The 10,780-nt window shown below is 43.7% G+C and overlaps 5 non-coding genes across 5 annotated transcripts; 1 reads left to right on the top strand and 4 right to left on the bottom strand.

Annotated features, from left to right (window-relative positions):
* Positions 1-7,673: 7,673 nt before the first annotated feature.
* Positions 7,674-7,747, bottom strand: trnat-agu (transfer RNA threonine (anticodon AGU)). Its single transcript has one exon. It is a non-coding gene; the product is annotated as a tRNA-Thr (tRNA).
* A 270-nt stretch (positions 7,748-8,017) lies between these two features.
* Positions 8,018-8,091, bottom strand: trnan-guu (transfer RNA asparagine (anticodon GUU)). Its single transcript has one exon. It is a non-coding gene; the product is annotated as a tRNA-Asn (tRNA).
* A 363-nt stretch (positions 8,092-8,454) lies between these two features.
* On the top strand, positions 8,455-8,527 carry trnak-uuu (transfer RNA lysine (anticodon UUU)). Its single transcript has one exon. It is a non-coding gene; the product is annotated as a tRNA-Lys (tRNA).
* Positions 8,528-8,766: 239 nt separating this feature from the next.
* On the bottom strand, positions 8,767-8,840 carry trnat-agu (transfer RNA threonine (anticodon AGU)). Its single transcript has one exon. It is a non-coding gene; the product is annotated as a tRNA-Thr (tRNA).
* Positions 8,841-9,121: 281 nt separating this feature from the next.
* trnan-guu (transfer RNA asparagine (anticodon GUU)) lies at positions 9,122-9,195 on the bottom strand. The gene has a single exon. It is a non-coding gene; the product is annotated as a tRNA-Asn (tRNA).
* Positions 9,196-10,780: the final 1,585 nt, after the last annotated feature.

Below are 10,780 nucleotides of genomic sequence, written 5' to 3'. Positions count from 1 at the left end.
TTGATTGTTTTCAAATGCGTTCATTCCATATAAGTTGTTGGAATATACAGGGTCTCCACTCCTCAACCTTTGAGCTGAAGAGTGGAAACCCTGAATTCATTAATTCTATCAAAGATGTTGATATAATTGTGCTGACAGAAACATGGTGTCAAAATAATCTGCTCACTCACTGTCCCCCAGGATACAATGAAGTCATGGTACCCTCTTTAAAACTACCTAACATACGCAAGGGCAGAACATCGGGAGGGATCTTGGTGTGGTATGAAGAAGGTCTTTGCCATCATATCTCACCAGTTAAACAGGGTAAATCCTATATCTGGTTAAGGTTAGATCAAACCCTGGGCATCACTGATAGAGATATATATCTCTGTGCTATTTATATACCCCCAATAGATTCTCCTTACTTTGAAGAAGACATTTTTGAAAGTCTCCATTCTGAAATAACATATTTCCAAACCCAGGGAAACATGCTCCTAATTGGAGATCTAAATGGACGGACAGGAACCGAACCTGACATAATAGACCCACAGGGCAACAACCATGTGTTTGGTCAGTCTCCCCTGTTTACCACACCTACCATCACCCGCCGGAACAACCTTGACTCTGTTGTAAATCAAAGTGGCAAGGAGGTAGTGCACCTCTGTCGGGCCTTGGGCCTGTACATAGTTAATGGGAGGTTCAGAGGGGACTCTTTAGGGAGATTCACGTACTCATCAGCTCTTGGGTCTAGTGTGGTAGACTATGCAATCACTGACATGGACCCCTCCACTATCAGTGCATTCACTGTCAGACAGCAATCCCCCCTCTCAGACCACAACCAAATAATTCTATTTTTTAAACTCTCAGATCAACTGAGTGAAAGAAAAATAGAACCCAATAAACTATATAAACTACATCCTACATACAGATGGACCCCTGACAGTGGAGACAAGTTCATCATGGCCTTGAACTCACCTGATCTAATGAGTGACATATCAAAATATGACCAAAATTAATATGCCCCAACCAGAGACGGTGTAAACAAAGCCATTGATAATGTGAATATGATATTTCACAAAGCAGCTATCAAAGCAGACCTTATCAGACACAAACGGAAACCAATTAAAAGGCAACATACTGAAAAATGGTTTGATCAAGAATGTAAAACCATTAGAAAAGACCTAAAGAAAATAGCAAATGAAAAACATCGCCAACCAAGAAATCCAGCCCTACGCATTAGGTACAATGACATTTTAAACAAATACAAACGTACAATGAGAAACAAAAAACAAAACTATACCCAGATGAAACTTGAAGATATTGAGAACGCAATTAATCAAAATCAATTCTGGGATATGTGGAACAACTTCAACACAAAAAAAACTCAAGCATTACCCATCCAAAATGGTGACATCTGGAGAGTACATTTTGAAAATCTGTACAAAGACATACCAATCAATCAAATGAATTCAGATCAATGTATTATAAAAGAAAAACTCAAAAAATTAGAAGAAACAATCAAAGACAACCAAAACCCTATTGATTTCCAAATTACTTGGGAAGAATTAACCCAACAAACAAAATGTCTCAAGTCAAGGAAAGCTTGTGGTCCAGACAGCATTACCAATGAAATGCTTAAATGCAGCACTCCAGAGATGCAAGGTGCAATGTTGAAGTTGTTTAACACAGTTTTACAGTCAGGATGTTTTCCTGGCATCTGGTGCGAAGGGCTCATTTCCCCCATTCACAAGAATGGAGACAAATCAGACCCTAATAATTACCGTGGCATCTGTGTCAGCAGTTGTGTAGGTAAACTATTCTGTAGTATAATAAATAAAAGAATACTAGGTTTCCTTGACGAACACACCATCTTGAGCAGAAATCAAATTGGTTTTGTTCCAAAACATCAAACCACCGATCATGTATATACCCTTCACAATCTAATTAACAAACATGTACACCAAACAAAAAATGGTAAAATATTTGCTTGTTTTATTGACTTCAAAAAAGCTTTTGATTCTATTTGGCATGAAGGACTCTACTATAGACTCCTACAGTGTGGTATAGGGGGCAAAACATATGATTTGGTTAAATCGATGTATTTAGAAAATAAATGTGCTGTCAAAATTGGGGATAAACAAACAGATTTCTTTACTCAAAAAAGGGGTGTTCGTCAGGGCTGTAATTTAAGTCCAACTTTGTTTAATATATATATATAAATGAACTTGCTGTTAAGCTAGATCAATGTACTGCTCCTGGTCTCTCCCTCCTAGACAGAGAGGTGAAGTCTCTGTTTTATGCTGACGACCTTGTCCTACTGTCTCCCACCGAACGAGGACTACAACAACAGCTGGACATTGTTGAACAATACTGTCAAAACTGGGCCCTTGCAATAAATATGAAGAAAACTAATATCATGATATTTCAAAAACGCCCCAGATGCCAGGAAGAGAAATACCAGTTTATTATAAATAATCATTTAATTGAACACGCTATGAGTTATAACTATCTTGGTTTAACCATAACAGCATCAGGGAGTTTCAACATGGCAGTGAATGCACTAAAAGAAAAAGCTCGAAGAGCCCTAAATGCAATTAGAAGAAAATTGTATAATTTGCAAGTTCCAATTAAAATCTGGCTTAAAGTATTTGATAGTGTAATCCAGCCCATTGCGCTGTATGGTAGTGAAATATGGGGTCCACTCAGTCATCATAGCTATACCCGCTGGGACAAACACCCAACAGAATCTCTACATGCAGAATTCTGCAGATACATCTCACATGTTCACAGAAAGATGCCAACAAATGCATGTAGAGCAGAATTAGGCAGATACCCATTGATAATTAATATCCAAAAGAGAGCACTAAATTTCTTCAATCACCTTAAATCCAGCCCTCTAGACACCCTCCATTCCAAAGCCCTCCAAACCCAAGAACTGAACCCAGATAAGAGTCCGCTATGTCAGTTGGTGCTGAGACTAACCGCCCCCATTCAGACACACCCTGACCAGTCTCACACCAACACTGCTTTCCAGACACCAATCAGAGTCAACCAAATTATAACACAATGTAAAAAAAAACTACCTGGAACATTGGAAAGAAGAAACTAAAAGCCAAAGTAGATTAGAATGTTATCTGGCCTTAGAAAGAGATTATAAACTGGCAGAATATCTCTCTACTGTCAGAGATAGAAAGCAGAGACAGATCCTAACCAAGTACAGGCTCAGTGACCACCAATTGGCAATTGAAACAGGACGTCACCAAAAATCATGGCAACCAAAAGAAAACAGAATATGTGGTCACTGTTCGACAGGTGAGGTTGAGACAGAGGTGCACTTCCTCCTACAATGTGAAACATTCAGTGATGTAAGAAATGGTTACTGGAACAAATTCCACTCTGTAACCTCAGATTCCAAAGGTCTTAGTGACCTCTCAAAAGTAAAAATACTCCTAGGAGAAGGAGACAGCATACCTTGCTGCCCAGTATGTATCAGTATGCCACAACCTGAGAGACAGTGAGTGACCTGGACACACAATGCACACACACAAAGCACAAGCACAACATATACCATGTGTGTGACTGACGTGTATGTGTATATATGTATATATAATAAAGTACTTAAGGTTATGGTAAAGTTTCCTTTAATCTTTCAATTCAATTGAATTTGTCATGTTTGATTGATATTGTATTATCCGGTAACATCAATAGTATACTGACATCAATAGTAACAATATGAATGTTGTTTTGTGTTTTAATATTGTGTTCTGTGGTTCCACCGTTGCTTTGGCAATATGAACATTTGTTTCTTAATGCCAATAAAGCCAATTGAATTGAATTGAATTGAATTGAGAGAGAGAGAGAGAGAGAGAGAGAGAGAGTTCTTTGGGTCCACCCTCTTTGACAGGATGTAGTCATCTGGCAGTCTGATAAACTTCCTGGAAGCCTCCATCCTAAGTCACATAGAGAAATGTAGCATCTCACATTTCATGACCAAACTCTGTTCTACTCTCCCCTAAACTTTGCAGTAGTGCCCCAGTAGTGGAGGGTGTTACCTGTCAAGTGAGTCCAACTCCTCTCACTCTGAGCGCATCATCTGGCCCTCCGCCCGTTTCTGCTCTCTGAGCAGCTTTTTACGGATTGCAGACAATTTACAGAGGACTTCCTTCTTGTACTCTGGTAGGCCGTCTGACACACATACACACACATACCAGTTACAACTAATATACAATGTGTTGGTTCTAGTTATATGGAACATTTTGTGTTTGTGTGTGTGTGTTACCTGCAGCTCTCAGCTCCTTCCTAACAGCTGGGACAGAAGGTGTCTGGGATTGGAGCCCTGAAAGAGAACCCATCTAAAAGGTGTGTGGGGGGAAGAGAGACATCAGTTTCTACCTGTTTTCAGACCATGCTCTCCAAACTACGTTTATGGTTTATACAAGCGGTAACCTACAGGCATGGGGGTGGTGGGGCATTTCCTGTCCATGCTGGGGGGACTGGGGGTGGACTGAGGTGCCCTGTGTCTCTTCTGGAGGGTGGGGATGGGGGGCGAGATCTCCCTTTGCATCTGCAGATAGACAGTAAGATGGGGATCATACTGATATTTCTGTTTGTTCAAATCTTTCTAATAAAGTTTTGTGGTCCTCTCACCTCTTGAATGCGCGCCTGTCTCTCTTTCTCATAGCGCATCCTCCCAGCAGCAAACTCCTTCTCCTCCACCTCTTTGTTCTTCTCCTCCACCTCTTTCCTCTTCTCCGCTGCAAGACGGACCAGCTCCTTGTTTTTGCCCCTTTTCTGTTGCAAGAAGAACACCAAACTTTATTGAGCCAATAACTGCTGAGTTACAAGAACATGTTACACTCGCTTAAAATCGACCCTTACGTCAAGTGTTTATTGTCCACACCATAAAAATCTAATTCTACTATCAAGATTGTTCAGCATTGTTATTCAAGAGTGTGTGGTCCACATAAGATAACTTGTATACTGTATATTGCAAACGCATATACAGTCATTTCTGCCAAATCCCTGCCCATCAGTGCCCACCTGACCTCCATCTCCTTGAGTTTTCGGATGTCCTTCTCCTCGTCAAACTCCCTCTTTATTTGAGCCCTCTGCTCTGCCAGCCTCCTCTCCTCCTTCGCCTCCTCCAGATGTAGCTTCTCCTTCTCCTCTGCCTCCTTAAGGTGCTTCTCCTCAATCTGGACAAGGCCCAAAAGGTAAACGGTTTGTTATACAAAATCATGTACCTGTTTGTGTGTGTGTGTGCGTGTGCGTGTGTTTGTGTACAGTACACCACATCCTGCAAATCAATGGCTTGTTGAAGCTAAAAGACCCTATAGCCACCAGAGGCCAGGGTCTTGAAATCTAAACAGAACACATCCCAAACCATACCACACAGTACCTGTTGTTTTAGGGCAAGCTTATACTTATCCAGTTCAGTGAGTTGATGAAGCGTTGGCTGGTTAGGAAACACATTTCCTCTGGCATACATTGAGGTCTGGACAGGGGCAAAACCTGCAAAGATAAAGTAGAACAGTCATATGCATTTTGTGTACGTGTGTATTACATTTGCGTGAAATGATGTGATGTCTGCAGTGTGCCAGCTGGTGCAGTGACTGTCTACCAGAGACTGTGTTGATGGGAGGCAGTCTGTCCTCTCTCGGGATGGGCCTGGTGGCTTTTTTCAGAGAGGTCTCGGGGTTCAGCCAAGCTTCCTCATTCTGCTTGTGCATCTGCTTCAGGTCAGCTAGACAGGCAAAGTACAGTCAGACACTATACACAGAAATATCTGCCATCAACTGAACTCCAGTCAACCTATGCAATCCTGTAGGGTGAGCCAACATGGAATGTAAGTGAACCATGCTACAACGTACTAATGAGGTCCCCTTGGGTGTCTCTGAGGGGTGCGCCGCACCCTCCCCGGCCCCATGGGTCATAGTTTTTTATTTCGGCCTCCAGCTTGGCCTCAGCCCGGTCCCTCTCTGCCTTCTCCAGCCTCCGGCGCTCCTGCTTCTCCTGGATCTGCAGGGATTCAAGGTTACAAAAGAATTTGGTGAGGAATACTGACTCGCCTGGAACTACATGTACCAGAGGTTTGAGGATAGACACAGTCAGCGTACACTATGACATCATCATGAACATGAGACTTTCAACTTGCACGAATAATTAGTCCTTTGTGAATAAAGATGGTCTTGTATTTACCTTTATCAGGTTATAAAAGCATAATGATTATTTCATTATGAAACAGAGTCGCTAAAGGCTCTAAATGGGAAGGATCCCCTTTGGGAATTAAAGTAACGTATAAAAAACACAAATCTACTGTGATGTACAACTGCTCTGTTTCATCTGACCAAAAGGCTACCTACTCCCTTTTCTCTACCCTTTCTGTTAAAAACCTTACATGCCACCATCACAAGGTCCACCTTGAAATTTCAGTCTCCATATCTCAATTTGAACCACAACACATCAAAGTTGATGAAGAACATTCCATGTTCTACAGTTCAGTCCACATTATGGTGAGTTTGTTCTTTCAATCCCGAAACATTATCTATGAGCAGAACTAATTGCATTTGGTGTATTTTGGTACTGATTTCCAACTGATAGAGGTGGGGGGGGGGGAGGAGGTCACCTGCTGTTCCAGTTCCTCCTGGTATGTTGGCGCCCTCCGCTCATCAGGCTCCACCCTTCCCAGTCTGGTGGTCCTGCTCTCTCTATAGGGAGGTCCACCCTCCTCAGCCCAGGGACCCCTGCCCTCGGCCAGGTGGTGCCCCCAGTGCGCCCCTGTCTGCTGGTTAGCCAAAAAACTCCTGGAAATGTCACTGGTCTGGACATGATCAGAACCTGTAAAGATGAAATATATTACAACCATGTGTATTCCACGCACATTAATGTATGTGTTATCTGCAATGTGCCAGCTGGTGCAGTGACTGTCTACCTGAGACTGCGTTGATGGGAGGCAGTCTGTCCTCTCTTAGGATGGGCCTGGTGGCTTTTTTCAGAGAGGTCTCGGGGTTCAGCCAAGCTTCCTCATTCTGCCTGTGCATCTGCTTCAGGTCAGCTAGATAGGCAAAGAACAGTCAGACACTATACACAGAAATATCTGCCATCAATTGAACTCGAATCAACTTATGCATTCCTGTAGGGTGAGCCAACATGGAATGTAAGTGAACCATGCTACAACGTACTAATGAGGTCCCCTTGGGTGTCTCTGAGGGGTGCGCCGCACCCTCTCCGGCCCCATGGGTTGTAGTTTTTTATTTCGGCCTCCAGCTTGGCCTCGGCCCGGTCCCTCTCTGCCTTCTCCAGCCTCCGGCGCTCCTGCTTCTCATGGATCTGCAGGGATTCAAGGTTACGAAGGAATTTGGTGAGAAATACTGACTCGCCTGGAACTACATGTACCAGAGGTTTGAGGATAGACACAGTCAGCGTACACTATGACAATAACATCATCATGAACATGAGACTTTCAACTTGCACAACTAGAATAATTTGTCCTTTGTGAATAAAGATGGTCTTGTATTTACCTTTATCAGGTTATAAAAGCATAATGATAATTTCATTATGAAACAGAGTCGCTAAAGGCTCTAAATGGGAAGGATCCCCTTTGGGAATTAAAGTAACGTATAAAAAACACAAATCTACTTTGATGTACAACTGCTCTGTTTCATCTGACCAAAAGGCTACCTACTCCCTTTACTCTACGCCGCTGAGATTTGAACTCAGGATCTCCTGTTTACTAGACAGGCGCTTTGACCAACTAAGCCACCGCGCCTCGCTTTGTCAACCGAGACGAGCTCAACCTTCTGTTTCCTCTTCGAGTGGGTGCTTTAAGGTGGGGTCGACAGCATCTTCGCAAGCCACCTGAGAAGGTCATGCCCAAAATGGGGGATTGCATGCCTTCCTCGCAAATAAAACCTCCCACTCGCTCACCTTTTGACAGCTCAGTTGGCAGAGCGTAGGACTGCATTTTCCAGCTCCGACAGCGGAACAGCTCATTTGTCACACAGGCATGACCCACAACAGAGGCAAACAAGGGCACGTTCGTCCCCGGGTGGGCTCGAACCACCATCCTTTCGGTTAACAGCCGAACGCGCTAGCCAATTGCGCCACAGAGACCCTGTCTTTGCAGAAACAGGACCGGAACATGGAAGGACCGGAACATGGAAGCAAACGCTGGGAGACGAGTGCTCGGAGTCCCGTGAAGAAGAGGAGGAGCGGCCGCACAAATGACTCTTCCCGCGATCGGTCGACGGGAGCTTGGGGGAAAAAATGCGAACGACACTGGTGGGACTCGAACCCACAACCTTTGAATGGCTTTTCCTCACCCTGCCTAGAAGTCAAATGCGCTATCCATTGCACCACAGAGGCCCAGTGCTGAACCTGTTTGGATTCGCCATGCCATACTTAGGGGTTTGTGTGGCGAAGGAGCTGTACATGCAGATGTTCCACGAAAAGTTCAGTGTTGCCTGCTGTTCCAGAGCCCGGATAGCTCAGTCGGCAGAGCATCAGACTTTTAATCTGAGGGTCCAGGGTTCAAGTCCCTGTTGGGGCGAAAGGGTCCTCAAACCTTGTGGCAGCGCGGGATGAAGCGGGCCAAATTTGTCTCTCTTATGTACCTGACTTTGAGGAAACAACGGAAGCTTTTAATGGGAGGGTCCAGCATTCAAGTTCCTGGGTGAGCTGTGTGTTCAAACCGCAGAGCGTGACTTGTGGCACCCAACCTTTGTCTCCGTTGCACCCCATGACTTGGAGACAAAGGATGCAAAATTGAGCTGACACCTGCGCCTAAAAAGGCGCCGCTGAGATTTGAACTCAGGATCTCCTGTTTACTAGACAGGCGCTTTGACCAACTAAGCCACGGCGCCTCGCTTTGTCAACCGAGACAAGCTCAGCCTTCTGTTTCCTCTTCGAGTGGGTGCTTTAAGGTGGGGTCGACAACATCTTCGCAAGCCACCTGAGAAGGTCATGCCCAAAATGGAGGATCATATGCCTTCCTCGGAAATAAAACCTCCCACTCGCTCACCTTTTGACAGCTCAGTTGGCAGAGCGTAGGACTGCATTTTTCAGACATTTTCCAGCTCCGACGGCAGAACAGCTCATTTGTCACACAGGCATGACCCACAACAGCGGCAAACAAGGACACGTCCGTCCCCGGGTGGGCTCGAACCACCATCCTTTCGGTTAACAGCCGAACGCGCTAGCCAATTGCGCCACAGAGACCCTGTCTTTGCAGAAACAGGACCGGAACATTGGAGGACCGGAAGACGGAAGGAAACGCTGGGAGACGAGTGCTCGGAGTCCCGTGAAGAAGAGGAGGAGCGGCCGCACAAATGACTCTTCCCGCGATCGGTCGACGGGAGCAAAAATGCGAACGACTCTGGTGGGACTCGAACCCACAACCTTTGAATGGCTTTTCCTCCCCCTGCCTAGAAGTCCAATGCGCTATCCATTGCGCCAAAAATGGGACAAAAGGGACTGCTAGCGGGGGGCAAAAGGAAAAAAGAGGGGGGGGGGGGGAGAGAGAAAAAACGGAAAGAGAAAAGGAGAAAAACAAACAAATTGTCATGTTTTTTTCTCCACTCACATCCCCTTTAAAGTTATTTTCACACACATGTGCGCTTATTTTCATCACTTTTATCAACAACATTGACACGTCGTCTCCTGCGGGATTCGATCCGACGAGGCTGTGCACCGTGTCAGCAATCACCAACACCATGCAATAACATTATTTTTTTTTCTCGTATCACGTGTATATTGCTCGTATTACTAAGTGATTTGTGTGAATATTTTATGTATTGTTTAAGAGTAGCCAGAACCAAAATCAATGTGTGTCATAACATACTCAATAAATCTGTTTTTGATGTATTTTAAGTGCTATGTGTCATTCATCCTGATTAAGGGGTTAGTTGTCCCAGATATATATATATATATATATATATATATATATATATATATATATATATATATATATATATATATATATATATATATATATATTAGTGCTGTCAAACGATTAAAATATTTAATCACGATTAATCGCATTAATGTCATAGTTAACTCGCGATTAATCACAATTAATCGCACATTTTTATCTATTCTAAATGTCCCTGATTTCTTTTTGTCCCAATTTTTTTTCACATTTTAATGCTCTTATCAACATAGAAAAGTGATTCGGATTGCTTTGTGCAAATATTTTTTTTATTGAAAACAACATTGCAATCGCCTGGCTTTGACGAGGGGGCAGAGAATTCGCATCAGCTGTGTGCTTGGCCATCAAGTGGTATTTCAGACTGGACGTGCTGCGATGATAGCTCAGTTTACAACGACAAAACACACAGATCACTGGTCTTGTCAATAGAACCATTTGGCAACTTTTTTAAAGCAAACTTTCCATTCAGAATCTTATTGGCATCCATTTCGGCATCTCGCGCTCGTCATCCACTCAAAACGTAACGTTAGCCTACTACCAGAGAATGTCTAATATCCGTAAACGGGCTCTGATACTACTCTTTAGCCAGCTCGCAAGCCAAACGAGTGTTTGGCGTGCCTGTTGTTTTGTTTCCGGTCTAGCTAGATCCGGTGTGGTGTTGTAGTTTTTCTAACGTCGGTAGTTGTTGCAACAGCATGTGAAAAAAACTACAAAGTTTGCTAGGCCAAAAAGAGCGTTAATCGTGCGATAAAATAATTGACGCCGTTAATTTGGGTTTGCGTTAACGCCGTTAATAACGCGTTAAACTGACAGCACTAATATATATATATATATATATATTTAGCAACTGTCCCAGACTCCCGGCCCAGTCACCCC

Source organism: Hypomesus nipponensis, chromosome 3 (genome assembly GCF_054491055.1).
Source record: "Hypomesus nipponensis isolate SF chromosome 3, ASM5449105v1, whole genome shotgun sequence".
NCBI classification, from domain to species: domain Eukaryota; kingdom Metazoa; phylum Chordata; class Actinopteri; order Osmeriformes; family Osmeridae; genus Hypomesus; species Hypomesus nipponensis.
This window is presented reverse-complemented; position numbering and strand designations above follow the sequence as displayed.